At 44.0% G+C, this 17519-nt stretch overlaps 1 protein-coding gene across 9 annotated transcripts in view; it reads right to left on the reverse strand.

The window, feature by feature from the left end:
- SLC16A12 (solute carrier family 16 member 12) overlaps nucleotides 1–17013 on the reverse strand; it is a 60567-nt gene extending 43554 nt beyond the window's left edge. The window contains exons 1-3 of one of the 9 annotated variants that reach the window (XM_074959034.1): nucleotides 16809–17013; nucleotides 16228–16292; nucleotides 1585–1658 (exon numbers count right to left, since the gene is read on the reverse strand). The gene's annotated coding sequence lies outside the window, so the exon portion shown is untranslated. Of the gene's footprint in view, nucleotides 1–1565; nucleotides 1659–14612; nucleotides 14741–14807; nucleotides 14847–16117; nucleotides 16182–16227; nucleotides 16293–16808 lie in introns of those variants that run through there. The other 8 variants (XM_074959035.1, XM_074959039.1, XM_074959033.1 and 5 more) reach the window with 8 other exon arrangements.
- Nucleotides 17014–17519: the final 506 nt, after the last annotated feature.

The raw sequence follows: 17519 nt of genomic DNA on the forward strand, positions 1-17519 counted from the left end.
CCATGAACCACTTACAGGAAAACTGCACAAAAACCTCTATATCTCCCTCCCATGAAACAATCCCCTACTTGCACAGTCATTTTGCCTATGGATTAGAAAATTTACAAGACGAAAGACTTGACCAGGCAGGCATTTTAGAAAAGATTATAGAACTAAGTATCAGATGAGAGCATATGAATGGTATTGTTCTCCCACAGGGTGTGGGACAATAACAAGGGCCTGAAGAAGTGGAGCAAGTACATCAGCTTCCTTCCTGACACCCAGCTAGACTTGATCGGTGAGCCATTCTCAGAAGAAGTTGTCACTGGCTTGCCAGCCTGCATAGTCACATGCCTATCTGTTAGCAAACATCTGAGCACATACCTCAGCTAAAGGAACCACCACTATGTCACCTGTAGCAAACAAAAAGTGGGAGTGTGTTAATAGAATTTGCAGATGACTAAATTGGGAGGTATTGCCAATACAGAGGAGGACTGGAATATCATACAAAAGAATAACAGAAATGGGATGAAATTTAATAATTTGAAGTGAATGGTCATGAATTTAGGGATTAACAACAAGAATTTTTGCTATAAGCTGGGGACTTATCAGTTGGAAGCAACAGAGGAGGAGAAAGACCTGGGGTATTAGTCAATCACAGGATGACTATGAGCCACCAACATGAAGCAGCCATGAAAAAGGCCAATGCAATCCTAGGATGCATTAGGCGAGGTATTTCCAGTAGAGAAAGGGAAAAGTTATTACCATTGTACAAGATATTGGTGGGACCTGATCTGGAATACTATGCGCAGTTCTGGTCTCCCATATTCAAAAAGGATGAATTCAAAGGGTGATCCAAGGAATGGAGAACCTGCTTAGCAAGAGGAGACCTAAGGAGCTTGGCTTGTTTAGCCTAACCAAACAAAGGCTGAGGGGAGATGTGAATGCGCTCTATAAATACATCAGAGAAATAAACACCATGGACGGAGAGGAGTTATTTAAATTAAGGGCCAATGTTGGCACAAGAACAAATGGATATAAACTGGCTATCAATAAGTTTAGGTTTGAAATTAGACAGTTTTCTAACCATCTGTGACATTCCCCTCTGGTGTTATCTGGACCAGTGATCTGCTAGGTCACTCCAATCCTTGACTCTGGAAGCCAGCCTTACCCTGCTCTGCTGTGAGAACCTCCACTCCTGGGCTGTTCACACACAGCCTCTGGCATGTAAGCTGCTCCCAGCTACTTGCAACCGAATGACACTAGCCAATATGTCCGGTCCCAGACACAACCCTAGGAGCCTCTGTCTTGCAGTGTCCAGTTATGCCCATTGGACGCTGCAAGCTCACATGAGTTAATCAATTTAACAGAGAAATTGATATGTACCAGGCTTGTTATCCCAAAGGGAGCCTCTGACACACTTCAAACCAAACACACTGCTTCAGGTAGAATAAACAAACAAATTTATTAACTGTAAAGATAGATCTTAAGTGATTATAAGTCAAAACATAACAAGTCAGATTTGGACAAATGAAATAAAAGCAAAACGCATTCTAAGCTGATCTTAACACTTTCAATGCCCTTACAAACTTAGATGCTGCTCACCACAGGCTGGCTGGTTGCTCTTCAGCCAGGCTCTCCCCTTTGATCAGTGCTTCAGTCGCTTGGTGTGGTGATGTCTGTAGATATAGGTGGAAGAGAGGAAAAGTATGGCAAATGTCACTCCCTTTTATCATGTTCTTTCTTCCCCCTTGGCTTTGCCCTCCCCCTCCCCGTTCAGAGTCAGGTGAGCATGTTAGATCATATTAAAGAAGTTCTGTATTAAAATCACAAATGAGTTTGATTCCTGTCATAAATATAAAGGGAAGGGTAAACCCCTTTAAAATCCCTCCTGGCCAGAGGAAAAATCCTCTCACCTGTAAAGGGTTGAGAAGCTAAAGGTAACCTCGCTGGCACCTGACCAAAATGACCAATGAGGAGACAAGATACTTTCAAAAGCTGGGAGGAGGGACAAAAACAAAGGGTCTGTGTCTGTCTGTGTGATGCTTTTGCCGGAGACAGAACAGGAATGGAGTCTTAGAACTTAGTAAGTAATCTAGCTAGGTATGTGTTAGATTATGATTTCTTTAAATGGCTGAGAAAATAGCTGTGCTGAACAGAATGAATATTCCTGTCTGTGTGTCTTTTTTGTAACTTAAGGTTTTGCCTAGAGGGATTCTTTATGTTTTGAATCTAATTACCCTGTAAGGTATTCACCATCCTGATTTTACAGAGGTGATTCTTTTCTTTTTACTTCTATTAAAAGTCTTCTTGTAAGGAAACTGAATGCTTTTTCATTGTTCTGAGATACAAGGGTTTGGGTCTGAGGTCACCTATGCAAATTGGTGAGGATTTTTACCAAACCTTCCCCAGGAAGTGGGGTGCAAGGGTTGGGAGGATTTTGGGGGGAAAGACGTGTCCAAACTCTGTTTTTTCAGGAACCCAGATAAAGTTTGGTGGTGGCAGTGGAAATCCTAGGGGAAAGGGTAAAATTAATTTGTACCTTGGGGAAGTTTTAACCTAAGCTGGTAAAAGTAAGCTTAGGAGGTTTTCGTGCAGGTCCCCACATCTGTACCCTAGAGTTCAGAGTGGGGAAGGAACCTTGACAATTCCCCGTAGTTTAAATTCCAAGGTATTACTAATTAAGAGGTCTCTTGGTTTTTGGTACTGTTTCTCTCCCTCTATGTGTGAAACTTGCAAGCTGCTAATAGTGTTAGTACATTCTAAGACAGAGTCTGTTCTCAGAGCAATTCTTTGTAACAACAACTACTCACACAGAGAGAGACTCAAAGCAATACTCTGTAACAACAGAAACAGCACCCAGAGACTCCCCGCCCTTTTGTTGTATTCATCTCGCTTTGTTAACAATTGTGATTAAAATAGAGATAGAGGATGTATGTGGATGGATGCTTGGTGTGGATAATAACTGAATGATCAGGGAGGTGCCAGCCTAAGAATCCAGTGTCCATCGGCTGAAGAAGGCGTCAAGTGGAAATAACCAGAGGACCCCCGGAGGGCAGACTGGAATCCACCCAACAGCCTCAAGAATGGGAGAACCAAAGAACAAGATAACTTCTTGGAGCCGTCAGGAATGTGCTATCTGCTAATTGATTCAGCAACAGCATGATGAAGCAATTCCCATAGACTGGCATAGGAAGAAATTCCTATAAAAATGGACTCTAGAAAGTGAGAACTTTGGGGCCTGATTCTGCAAACCAACTTCCAGGAGCATCAGATGTGCATCTGACAAGGCCCTGCTCCCTCCTCACCTCCAGGCCACCTGGCCAGTGGCTTGGCATGAGCAACTCTAAGGCTGGTAACCATGATAACCTTGCAGAACCTGTGTGTGTGTGTGTGTGTGAGAATGAATGTGTGAATAAATATGAAATTGAATGGAATGTTATAGCTATAACTAACTGCTTACTATGATTCTTTCTGTATTCACAATAAATGTGGCATTTTGCCTTTTCCCCTTTAATAAGATCCTGCTGGTTTTTATTTTATTGGTATAACAAGCATTTCTGAGTCTCTCCAAGCAAGGTTGAGCAATTCCTCTGGTGTGGCCTCATGCAGGTGAGTCATTGCATTGTAGCTCCCTTGCTGGACAATGGCTGTTGATGGGTTGTTTGACACCCTGCCTGGGCGTTGGTTACTTTCCTTGCTGTTGCCTCAGGGAGCTAATATCTGGCTGATTCCCCCAACTTACAGCATGTTTTAGTGACAACCATACTACATAATTCTCATAACTTCAGATAAATTAATGATATACACATATGGATAGAGAAATGACTTTCAGCAGATCATAACCTTTCTCCTGATACCTTACAAGGCATGCTTTATATGTAAGAGCACGATTATATGAAAATGGGGAATATGGGGATTACAGCATGCTCCCCCAAGGTATAGAATGTCACACCATCAGAGGAGTGAAGTTCTGGAACAGCCTTCCAAGGAGAGCAACAAATCTATCTTCTTTCAAGACTAAGCTTGATAAGTTTATGGAGGGGATGGTACGATGAGTTTTATATGGCTCATCCAAGACTGCTAGTAGCAAATATCTCCAATAGCTGGAGATGGGAGATTAGATGGGAAGGGCTCTGAGTTGCTACAGAGAATTCTTTCCCAGGTGTCGGGCTGGTGGGTCTCACCCACATGCTCAGGGTCTAACTGATCACCATCAGGATGGGGTCAGGAAGGAATTTTCCCCCAGGTCAGATTGGCACAGACTCTGGGGATTTTTCACCTTCCTCTGCACTGTGAGACATGGGTCACTTGCTGTTTTGAACTAGAGTAAATGGTGGATTCTCTTTAACTTGAATTCTTTGAATAATTATTTGAAGACTTCAGTAACTCAGCCAGAGGTTGGGGTCTATTACAGGAGTGGATGAGCAAGGTTCTGTGGCCTGCCGTGTGCAGGAGATCAGACTAGATGATCATGATGTTCCTTCTGGCCTTAAAGTCTAAGAGAATCCTAGCGCTAATTTTAATCCAGGTAGTTAGTCTAGTCCAGCGGTTCTCAAATTGTGGGTCAAGACCCCAAAGTGGGCCGCGAACCCTTTTTAATGGGGTTTCCAGAGCTGGCGTTAGACTTGCTGGGGCCTGGGGCTGAAGCTGAAGCTTGAGCCCAAAGCCAAAGCCTGAGCCCCACTGCCCAGTGCCAAAGCCTAAGGGCTTCAGCCTGGGGTGTCGAGGCTCAGGTTACAGCTGTTCCCTCTGGGGCTGAAGCTCTTGGGCTTCGGTCTCCCCACTCTGGGTGGTGGGGCGCAGGCTTTGTCTTTGTCTCCCCTCCCCCTCCACCCCACCCAGGGCAGCAGGGCTCAGGTGGGCTCAGGCTTTGGTACCCCCTCCTGGGGTCGTGTAGTAATTTTTGTTGTCAGAAGGGGGTTGCGGTGCAATGAAGTTTGAGAGCCCTGGTCTAGTCATTTGTCAATATACATCAGCCTGTGAACTCAGGAGCACAGAAACAATAGAGAATAAGAAGCATCAGGCTCTTCTGGGACTAAACAACCATCCCCTTATCCTGTTATTCTTCTCAGTCTAGTTAACAAGATTCCATTACCAATAACCCTTATTAAGTGAATCTATTTAACCTTCACCAGCTTATTACACAAGACATCAAGAGAAACAAGAATGATGCAATATCAGAGGACAGAGATTCTTACAAAAAAAAGTTTAGATGGAAAAACATAAGATGACATTCCTAAAAATCGATTTTGTCTGATTTAGTTCAATTCTTCCCCTGAAATATTCAATGCCTCAGTGATTGCTTCAGGAAATTCTCCTATTTATAAAAATAAATTCATCCCATCAGAGAAGAGAAACTATTACTATGTGATTTACGTGAGCAATCACGTGACTAAATTCTACATATTGAATATCTGAAAGGACTCACTCTGGACAGTTTTCAGATAAGCCATGGGCACATATATTGTATGTTCATAACTGTTTGGCAAAAAATTATGAACAAACAAGTTAGTACAAATTCCAATCTGCTTGTGGACAATTTATGAATAGAAAACAAGGACAGATCCAATAAATCCATTGTTCACAATGACTAGTACATCCAGCTCTGCTCTTATTTCTTGTCCAGTTAAGTGCAGCTTCAGTTTCTTTCTTCCTCTCCCCATTCATCCCCAACAATTTCTAACTGCCTTTCTTGTTCTGTATGTGGAAAAATATTGTAGTCACCTCTGGCTATGAACGTTCTTTTTGAACCAAGTTCTTTTTAGCTTGAAAGCCTCACCTGATTTATTATTAAAAAATTCAACTGCAAATGAATTATGCATCACAATTTAGGCATGTTTTAAAAGCCTGTGGGCCATATTCTGCTCTCAGTTATGCATGTACATTGACCTTCACCTACGTTACTGAATGCTGTTTATGGAGATGTGGATTATTTGTGAACAGTTTAATGACAAGTTGAAGAGTCATTCCCAAGAGGCTATGCTTCAGGGCATCCTAGACTTTTGACCCAAATATGGCAATAAATAGAATGTCATGAGAACTGCACAACTATCAATAGTCCTTGTCTTCTGTCTGTATGTTGCATACAGTATGTATTTGTGTCTTTGGACAGCCAGCTTCTTGGGGCAAGGACTGCGTGCTTTGCGAGATTTCATATGATCTACTTCATCAGCTGTAAACTTTCGCATTCATCTGTAAAAGAACTGCCTCCTGCTCATTCTGAGGCAAGTAACCTCCCTTTTTCTCCTTAAAATTGATCCTTAAAAATATACTCCATGTGTTTTACACTGTTGCACAAAGCCTTCCAATGTTATTCTTCTTGACAGCACCTTTGTGTACTTCAGTTTTAACTAATGTCTTAGAGCAGATTACAGGGAACTGCTCTTTGATGTATTGGTGAAGTGCTTCATATGCTTACTGTATTCTATAAGTAATTGTCATAGCTCTTGCTCCTTAACCAGTCTAACCAAATGGCAGCCCTATATTCCAGGTTATCCGAAGTGCCTAGGATTTACTCTCTCAACAAAGCACAAGACAGAAAGTACAATCAATCCCCTAAGAAATCCTTTGGGAAATGCCTTTGTGATTCTGTATTTGAGAATTTCCCATGTGAAAGCTCTCACTTGGGAAGCATATTATTACTACCATCCATATCTTGCTGGCAGACATCAGATCCTGAAAACTATACCAGAAGGCATTTGGATGAAGGCTTCATTTCAATACAAGTTGTGTGTGTTTGGGTATTTTTGCCCAAAGCACAGCACAAACAAGAGCAGCATTATATAATGTGGCTTTATATCTACTCCCAAAAAATGACTATCCATCCACTAACTTCTCCAGCAACCAACTAGCTGTGTTGCATAACTCGGTTAGTTCATTTTAACTTTGCTACTGCAGCAGGGTAAATGAAATTAAAATTAATAGGATAAAATCCAACTACAGATAAAAGGTGAGAGAATGACTCCAAATAGCAGAGAGTAGGCTAGTGGTGGACCAGCAACCTACAATAACACTAAATTTGAGGTTTTCTCGTGCACCTCCACCCTACATTGTCCCTGCATAGTTTCCACATCTGGATCCCTAAGCAACCTGGAATGATTATTTTTTCAAACCCTGGGAGATTTGTATTGTGCACTACTGGATTAAAGAATGTCATCCAAGGACACAGTGCTTGTTTCTACAGGAAACAGGCTCTTGCTGGTGTGCACAGTGATGTCTCTGTTGTGAAACTTTGTTGCCCTGCCAATTTACATCTCAGCCACATGCAAAAAGCAAAAACAAACTGAGGCAACACAATTGTTCTCCATTAACATCCTGTTTTGAAGGCTGAGCATTTTCACATTTTTAAGGTAGAAGACAGTGTCTGTGTGGCGTAATGACATACGGTGCATATTTTTTCTCGTTGAAGGTTCTTTTTCTCCAAGCTGCAATGCTCCATACAGTATATTCTTCACTTTGTCGGATTCATTACTCTCATCTAATTGTATTCCATAGAGTCTCCATTTCTACTTTTGGTTTCAAATATGAATGTGACCCAAGCATAATGAAATAGAGGGAAAGTGACTGAAATTACGTAGACAGGAAAATTAGCAAATTTAAGCCCCAGTTCAACAGTAATATCTTCTTTCACATCACAAAACTGGGGCTTTCTGGGACCTCATATCAGATCCTGATGTGCAGAAGTTGCTTATTTTTGTATGAACCAGGCCCTTGCAGAGTAGAATTGCTGCTCAGACTCTTGCTCCGCTGGTTTTCATTTCATGTGTCTTCACAGAGGCATTATTTTAAATCTCTACCACCACTTAAAAACATAGATGTGTTTTTGCCAGCCAGTATACTGACGTGATTTTTTTTTTATTTACATTGTGCCATGACTATACCTGGAACAGCACAGGCTTCTTAGTCAATAAAAAACATAACAAAATGACAAAACATAGCCTGAACTGAAATGAGGAGCGCTGTGGGCTGAGGTGGAGGGGTGGGAGTGTCTAGAAGATACTGCTTATGGAAGTAAAGCTTTTCCCCAAAGAGCAAACTGGATTGGTTGAGTAGATCAGGCAGCTCAGACAGGATGACCTTTCTTTGGTGGATTCATTTTAAAAGGGTTTATGGAAGAAATGTATTTTAAGAAGTGGTTTCTATGAGAGCAAGGTGGCCAGCTGGTGGGAAAGTTCTCCAGGCATATGATGCAGGATGAAAGATGGGCAGATGAGAGTGGGCAGACTGGCTCTGTTATCCAAATGAAAACATGTCTTCTGGAAAATCAGAATGTCTACAGCCAGAAAGAAGTAAGTGTTAACACAAACTGGTCTGGTCTACACAAAATGATAGCAGAGGAGGAGGGACAGAGAAAACTAAAATCAGTACAGTCTCAAATTGGAATATCCCAGGGAATCAGTTCCCTGAGCTTTGAGAAAAGCCATTACGCTGGAAACTGAAAATGTATTCTCTGTGATTGAAAAGATGGCTCTTTGGCCTCATTAAACTCAGCTTTGTTAATGCATAAGGCTCCGATTCTTTCACAGAGGAAAGATGGAGTTCATAATAAAACCAATAAAAATCACCTCACAATAAAATAACAGAAAAAGGAGAAAAGAAAAGGAAAATATTCCAACAGTAAAAGACTAGTAACACCACTGACTCAAAATTACACTAAAGAACTCTTCAGTTACCGTCCTCTAAGTTCATTATTTCACCTTCTAAGAGCATCAAGTAGTTAAATGTATGAGTCTATAGAAGGGAGGCACAGACAAATAATTATGACACATACAAGGGAAAAAAAATGAAAGCCTTGTTTGGTTTGTTACAAGTGCTTAGGAGCAGAAAAACAGAATACACCACTTTAGAGAGAACCTTGCAAACAAGATAGCTCAGTGCACAGGCTTTGCACCCAAAGTAAACTCTTAAATGGCATCATTTAATGCATGACAGACAACTGATCAGGTTTAACAGGGATAAGCAAACTGGTTCTAATAAAATCATACACACCTTGTGATCTCATTCTCCACAGCAGCTGTACAACTCTCAGCTGCACTGCAGGTCTGGCTGAGGGGAGAGGCTTTTGAGACTCCAACAGCAGGCTCATCTTTTGGCTAAGTTACCTTGCTGTTGAGCTAAGATTTACTGCCTCTGAAGTTTGCACAACTCCTAAGTCTACAGGTAACGAGTGCTGGATTTGGCCTCGACTACTGAAGGAGAGAGAGGTCCTTCCTAGCTATATTTGAGTTCTGCAGGGAACTGTAACATGCAGCCTGAGCAATCTGATCTCAGGTGTCAATCACTGTGTTAGCTAGGGACCATATGGTAAGTGAATGTGCAAGGTATTTGTTCTACAGGGCATCAACCCCTTCCCAGTGAAATAAAAATTGGGATTGTGTCTTGCTACTCTAAAACAAAGAATAACCCTAAATACAAGGTGTTTTTTTTTTATACTCATCACTTTGATACTAGAGCACAGCTCCTAAAGGTGTAGGTGTAGTCACATGGGTCCTACAAAGGGAAATTTTAGGCTTCTTCTTTTGTTTTATTGGTAAGGGGCCAATGCCTGCAATCTTTACCTAGTCTTCACTACAACAAAACTCCCACTGAAGTCAATGGGATAGCACTGACAGTGGCATTAGCAGTACCTTTTGTAAAGAGGGCAGGAAAAAGTGGGGGCGGGGCAGCAGAGAAGTGGATACTGCACCTCCCTTTCCCTGACTGGTGCAGAAGCCATCTGTGCTCCTGAGAGCTCCCAGAGGTATTGTGTCTCCCTGCAGCACAATGGACCCCAGAGCTGCTGCTGGGCTTGGTGCTCCTGCGTTCCAATCTACAATCCAGCCCAACTGAATTTTTGCCATAGTGAAGGCTGTGTAAGAACTGCAGAATTTTACCCAAGATCCCCAGCAGGAGTCACTAGTATTACATAGAGGGCAGTGAAATGCACCAAACCTTAGACCATGAGACCACAGCCCTGATTAAAATTGAAGGAGGATAAATATTGGCTAACACCAGCTGGGTCACCACATACAGCTGAGCCTGAGATCCTGCATGCTCAGGACTGATCAAGGTAGGCAATCCAGAAAAAGCGCCTGGCAGCTGCTTCCAAACCCAGTTTGAATTGCTATGTGACCCTAGCGGCAATGGGACTCCCACCACAGCAAAGGGAGATCATTCTCTTGAGAAGAGCTCTACACCTTTGGGATTGGATAATCCAAGTGAAACAGTTGAAAAAACCCTACTCCAGGGATGAATGATGAAGCCAAAGAGGTCTGTGGATCTATAACTTGTTTTTAAGTATTCATTCTTGTTTAAGTTTCTTTATACAGGAAACAGGGAGATATGAAATATGAGTACCGTTTCTTTTAATGGATATCAGGGTCTCCAAACAAGGGGGTTCCAGGAAGATTTAAGATGAAACTACAGCGATGAAGAGCTGGAAAGACTGAGTAGCTTCAGGGAAAATAGTGGTTTCTTTATTCTAATACCATTTCTCATTTCATGTTAGAAGACAGCAAATCAGTGATTCTTTACTACTGTCTCAGGACTTTAATAGCAAGTAACTAATTCTGAACTTTCCACACATGAGTATCAAATTCAGTTCCTGTTAGAAAATTACAGCAGGTATGACAAGAGGTCTCTTGAACTTAAATGAAATAGTAAGAAGTGGGATAGTTTTTACAATCACTGAAAATTACCCTACAGTACAGCATCTCTATCAATCTCTGAGCAATGAAGTATAGCAGTGTTTTTTATTGATACCCACACGGAACACCACAGAAATGTCTTTTGATGTAAATGCTTTGTAAGATGCTACAGCAGGATCATCATGTAGAAAGAATGTGTGTATCAGGCCAGAGCAGGAATAGAAAATTTTAAAATACTGATATAAAAGCAACACATTTATTCCAGCCAGAAACCACTTACAGTGGATTTTGGAAGCTGCCGTGCCCCACTGACTTTTCCATCTCCTTGAGTATGCTTCTAAATTAAAACATGACTAGTTGCATAATACTTTTAGAGTATGTAAAACTTTAACAGCACATCCACAGAATACTCAAAGTGCACAGAGTGTAACATTCCCATATGTAAGCAGGTTTCAGAGTGGTAGCCGTGTTAGTCCGTATCAGCAAAAGCAATGAGGCGTCCTTGTAGCACCTTCGAGACTAACGTATTTATTTGGGCATAAGCTTTCGTGAGCTAAAACCCACTCCATGAATCTGATGAACTGGGTTCTAGCCCATGAAAGCTTATGCCCAAATAAATGCGTTAGTCTCTAAGGTGCCACAAGGACTCCTCATTGTTTTTTCATATGTAAGCAGTATACATTATGACTACGTAATTTTGCGTATTTTTCTGTATGCTTAGAGGCGTCTCAGCATGCTTTACAAAAAGAGTATTGGTTATTATCTAGACATACTACACTCCTGGAGCCTTACAATTCCACCTGACTGGCAGAACACATTCCAATGAATAACATTCAGTTCCTATCAATACAAAGATCCCTTCCTGCATGACAGGTGGGATTGTAAAGAACAGTACAGTAAATGCCTCCTGAAATTGATTACAATTATCACCAAATACCCATAGAGTAAAATCAACGAGGACAAGTATCTGCCAAATATACATAAAATTACATGCCTTTTTTTTGTGTGCAGCCATAGTGACTGCACACACCTATCTGTTAACTGCATGCCCAAATGATCATATAAGGATGTTTGAGCATTCAATTACTTTTTTGTTTCATGCAAGTGCAGTAACTATATGCATAACTAAGGAAGGTAGTTCCCTGTGCATACCTAAAATATTTGAAACTCTCTCCCCACAGGCTTTATCTAAAGGATTTCAGCATTTGGCCCAGCCTTAACAGTCAGTAAAAGTGTACCTTTTTAAAGCCATTCGTTAGGTAAAGGTATGCGATGAATACTCAATGCCAAAAGCTGGACAAAATACTCTGTTTTCAAGCTTTTCCTCCCTGAATTTTTGTAGCTAAACCAATTTTGACAAAGCTTTGTAAAATAAAAATGCACTCTCTTGCATGGAGATATTTTATTTCATGCCTTTCCCAGTCTTAATTTAAAGCAAAAGTTAATCCGTGAGTTTTAGAGTGCTTAAAATGGAGGCTTCTAAAGAAAATATTGACATACTCTCAATTAAAATGGTGTTGCCACATGCTCTCATAGGTAATGACAAAGTAAAAGATAGAATAGAAAGGAAAAATAGGGTATGAAATAAAATAGTGGAGAAAAAGTAATGAATGGACTATTTTTGTGAAAGATTGCATTGTAATGATGTTACATTAACAACATTATATACAATAAAGGCATAACAGACCTCTTTTGAGCAAAGTGTAATCCTGCTACACTTCATTAAGTTTCATGTTTTCCCTGTAATTTCCCAGCATTAAAGGAAACGTTATTTCACTGACTCTGCAGGAACAGACATACAACAACAAATTGAATGTGGCTGCTCCAACTAGCTTGTTAATTCGATGAAATCAACGCAGTCAAAAGGTTATCACGCAAACGTACTTGAATTCATCCCAAATGTTTCATTAAGAGTCTACATTCTTGGAATTAAACAAGTTTTAAAAGTAAACTAATGGCAAATTAATCAAAAAGTACTAGTTCAGCCAAGGCTCATTATAAGTATTCTCATTTTGCTTTTTTGTTTTTTAGTTGAATTATCAAGCATGTACTAACTATATAGAGATACAAACAAATAATTGTTTAAAAGCTTTATAATGTAGGTAGGTTGGAAGGTATTTGCATATTTATATTACTTCATACTTATGGGTTGGCTCAGTCCTGCAAGATGCTGAGCATTCAACTACCCCTAGCACTGAGGACCTCCCAGAAGGTACTCAACATGATTGAGTCACCATTTTTATTTTTATGGTTTTAATATCCCTATACAATAATATGGGCCACATTTAGCAATTCTTCATTGCACAATTAATTCCATTGATTTCAATGGGACTACTTCTATAAGTAAGACCATGTGCATCACTAAGGTTTTGCATGATCAAGTCTTAGGTAATGAACTGACAGAAAGACACTTAATCCTCTCTGCACATATTGCATACTACAAAAGCATAGCTCGTACTGCAAATGCTCCAATGTTCATTCTTATATTTGAAATAATTATTTCAAATAGAATTTGGAACAGGTATAGTTGCACAGGTGTCCCAAGGAATAAGAGAATTACATTCTGTGATACCACCTGGGAATTTGGACAGTTGAACCATTTTTTGATTGTATCACTCATGGTTAATCATATTGATGTATTATAAACTGATTAAATTGAAAAATATGTTTAAAAAAAAAATCAATCTATCACAGTTCTGTGGTTGGAAACCACAAAAAGTAGAGGGAATATGAAGATCATTCACTTAAAATATTAGTTAAGAAACTCATGTGATTCAAACTATTGGACTACATGACAGAGCTTTTGTACAAGTTTGCCTTTTTATACAATCAGCAACAAAACTGTAAATATTGTAGAGCTGGTCAAAAAAAATGGGACTCAAATGATTTGGGTGGGGGAGGGGGTGAAAGTTTCATCCCACTTTTCCCGTTGAAATTTTTTGAATTTTGAAATGTTTCTACTAGCTCCATCGCTAACTAGAAAATGGAATGAATTTTTCATACAATTTTTTATGAAATATGCCCATTTTAGTATAATATTTTCAAAGTTCAAAAGTTTTTAACCAGCTCTAAAATAGTCACATTTATAATTTTATACAACACTGCAGCAAACTATTTCCATATATGCAGGACTAAATATAGGTCTACCGCAACACACAGTGTCTTTAAAATCTCATCTCCAATACACTTACAGGAAGAGTGTTTGACAGACAAGCCCAGAATGCCAGCTTGTGGGACCTCTCACCCTCACATATGGAGTTAGTGCCACTGAATTTGATACAGGTACCTGTGCAGGACAATGCTACTTGATGTGAGTAACATAGCACAGTCCAGCCCCAAAGCAGCAACCTTCTTCCCACTGAATTCACTGGGCATTTTGCCTTTGAACTCAAGGGGAGAAAGCTGGACTCTGCCCTCTAACAGTTTTGCAAAGTGTGTTTTTGAAACTATTTCCCAGTTGAAACTCTTCCTAGCAGGTAAAGTCATCAGATCTAAATCCTGACATCCCTTTGTCTCAAAATAATGCTCTTTGGGTTGCTTTGGTTCCTGCACTTTGCATGCAAGCAGGCAGAGAACAAGGCTGCCCTTTGCTCTGGTAGACCCCTGCCTATGCCCCCTCCAGTCGCCTCTCTACCTTGCCTCGCCCAGATAACACCACCACATCCTTGTTCCCGAGACTGTTACGGCAACTAAGGAAAAGCCACTTTCCCCAGGAAGTTTCCTAGCCGATCTAACTAGCGGAGCATTTGGAAACCTTCTTGCCATTGGCAACGAGTTACATGGGCCTGTGGTGCCTGTGCTCCAGCAAATTCAGGGCCCAGGGGCCCGGCTCCACCAATGTTCGGGGACAGGTCTCTCCCCCGGCCCCGCATGCCTAAGGTGACCAGACAGCAAATGTGAAAAATCGGGACGGGGGTGGGAGGTAATAGGAGCCTAAGTAAGAAAAAGACCCAAAAATTGGGACTGTCCATATAAAATTGGGACATCTGGTCACCCTATACGCACCTCCCCCAGAGTGTCCCTGCTTGTGCCCTGGGCAGGGAGCGGCTGCCCTGCCACTCCACGCTGCTGCAGAAGGGAGCAGTGCTGGCGGAAGGCTGCTGCGGCAGTGCAGCTGCTGCCTGTGGAGGGAGGAGGCGCACACATGATGGCAGCCCTCCCCGGCACTCACCACAGGGGAGGCAAGGGGGCTTCCTGTACCTGAAAGGGGCCCAGCCCCTAGGAGCATGTTAAGTGATGGTACTGGGTGAGTGTGCTGCCAGGGGGAGCCCTTCCCTGGAGCTCGCTGCTGCCAGCAGGGAAAGGGCTGGAGGGACCGTGGAGTCTTCCTCTCTGGACCCAGCCCCGGGGCAGCCTGCCTGCACCCCAAACTCCTCATCCCCACCCCACCCTGCCTCAGAGCCTGCGCCCCCAGCCAGAGTCCTCACCCCCCCCGCACACCAACCCTCTACCCCAGCCCTGAGCCCCCTCCTGCACTGTGAACCCTTCATCCCCCAGCCCCACTCCACAGCCCTCACCCCTGCACCTCAACCCTCTGCCCTAGCCCTGAGCCCCCTTCCAAACCCCTCATCCCCAGCCCCACTCCAACCCTCTGCCCTAGCCCTGAGCCCCTCCACACCCCAACCCCCCATCCCCGCACACCGCAACCCTCTGCCCTAGCCCTGAGCCCCCTCCTGCACCATGAACCCTTCATTCCCCAGCCCCACCTTGCAGTCCTCACCCCCGCACCAGCCCTGAGCCACTTCCACACCCCAACCCTCTGCCCTAGCCCTGAGTCCCTTCCCACACCCCAAACCCCTCACCCCCAACCCTACCCAGAGCCCTCACCCCCCTGCACCCCAACCCTCTACCCCAGCCCTGAGCCCCCTCCTGCACTGTGAACCCTTCATCCCCCAGCCCCACTCCAGTCCTCACCCCTGCACCTCAACCCTCTGCCCTAGCCCTGAGCCCCCTTCCAAACCCCTCATCCCCAGCCCCACCCCAACCCTCTGCCCTAGCCCTGAGCCCCTCCCACACCCCAACCCCCTCATCCCCCCACACTGCAACCCTCTGCCCTAGCCCTGAGCCCCCTCCTGCACCATGAACCCTTCACTCCCCAGCCCCACCTTGCAGTCCTCACCCCTGCACCTCAACCCTCTGCCCTAGCCCTGAGCCACTCCCACACCCCTCATCCCCCCCACATCCCAACCCTCTGCCCCAGCCCTGAGCCACTCCCACACCCCAACCCTCTGCCCCAGCCCTGAATCCCTTCCGACACCCAAAACCCCTCATCCCCAGCCTACCCAGAGCCCTCACCCCCCTGCACCCCAACCCTCTACCCCAGCCCTGAGCCCCCTCCTGCACCGTGAACAACCTCCTCCCCAGCCCTCACCCCCGCACCTCAACCCTCTGCCCTAGCCCTGAGCCACTTCCACACCCCAACCCTCTGCCCTAGCCCTGAGCCCCCTCCCACAGTCCAAACCCCTCATCCTCCCACATTGTGTAATATAGGGAAACTGTTAAACACTTACTGTTTCCAGTCCACGTTTACATTAGTTTAAAAAATATATATTGGCTTATAAGGCAGGTGGGGAGGGAGGGACTTGGACCCGTTCTGGGCACCACCAAGAATTATACAAACCTGCGGCCCCTGCCATTGGCTGACTTTGCACCTTGGACATCTGCTCCTGCTAAGGGACTGGCTGCCTGACAACAAGAGAGAGAAACTCTCTTCTCATCATACAAGCAACGATTCCGTTGAATTCCTGCCCTCTTCTTCTCCTTTCAAACCCCCGCCCTCATACCGGCCCTCCCGGCGGCTCCATCACAACCCTCAGCACACACCCCGTTAGCCCACATTATCCCCAACACTCTCATACACACATACGCTTTCCCCCTCACCCAGTAGAGCCCCAGCCAATGACTAGGGCCGGTAGGTGCTATTGCAATACCAATAATAATGCATCCCCCCCCCCATCCCCCAAACACACCCACACCCTTAACCCCACAGGTCTTTCCTCCGCTGCAGTCTCCTCCCCCCCCTTAACACCCCGGATCCCTTTTCATCTCCTATCTCACCCTCTCCTCCTCCACCATCCCGCTGTCCCCCTCGCACCCAATCTCACCTCTCACCGCCCCCGCCTAGCCAGCCCTTCTCGGAAGAGCTGCCATAAAACCCTAACCCAAGGTCAAGCTCGGCACTGGGGACACGGAGGCGCTTACCTGGCGTGCGCTGCGGCCGCCGCAGGGTGACTGGGCTGAATCGCCCCGCACGGTCCGAGACTCCGTGTGGAAGAGGTGGCCAGGTCAGGGGTACACACAGACTCCTCCTAGGGCTGCCCGGGGCGGCCAACTTCTGCTCGTGACGATCCGCCGGGAGCTAGGGAAGCCGCAGCAAAGTTACAGTGAAATCCTGGCCCCTAGCTCACTGGAATCGGATTACACCAACTCCCCTGGCCTCTGCTTACTTTACATGGGGCACCTTAAACCACAAGGATTTAATACAGACCGGGCTGAAAAGAGCTAAAGCTGATCTGGATTGCCTCCCAGAGGGAAGGGGGAGAGTGCTTTTTGGAAGGAGAGGCCAGGGTGTTCGTTTTTGCTTCCTGCATGAGGTGTTCTCTTTGATTCAGTTAACGACTCGGATGTTAAAGAATTAACCAACAGAGCCCGCAAAATGTTGGCAAATAGATCTCTTTCAAAAGTACTTTACGTGCCACTTTAAGCAGCTGGTAAAGGATCGGAGAAAGTGCTGTGGATTTTAAAATAGAAAATCTGGCCAGATGAGCTGGCTGGCCATCTCTTTATTCACAGCAATGATCCTCACTTTACAACAACTGTCAGCTGCATTGGCCCCGGGAAGAGCCAGGGTCTGAAATGCATGCTGCTCCTTATGTCAACTCCGTATTTGACAAAGACTTCTGGGAATTTACT

Source organism: Natator depressus, chromosome 7 (assembly GCF_965152275.1).
Source record: "Natator depressus isolate rNatDep1 chromosome 7, rNatDep2.hap1, whole genome shotgun sequence".
Taxonomy (NCBI): domain Eukaryota; kingdom Metazoa; phylum Chordata; order Testudines; family Cheloniidae; genus Natator; species Natator depressus.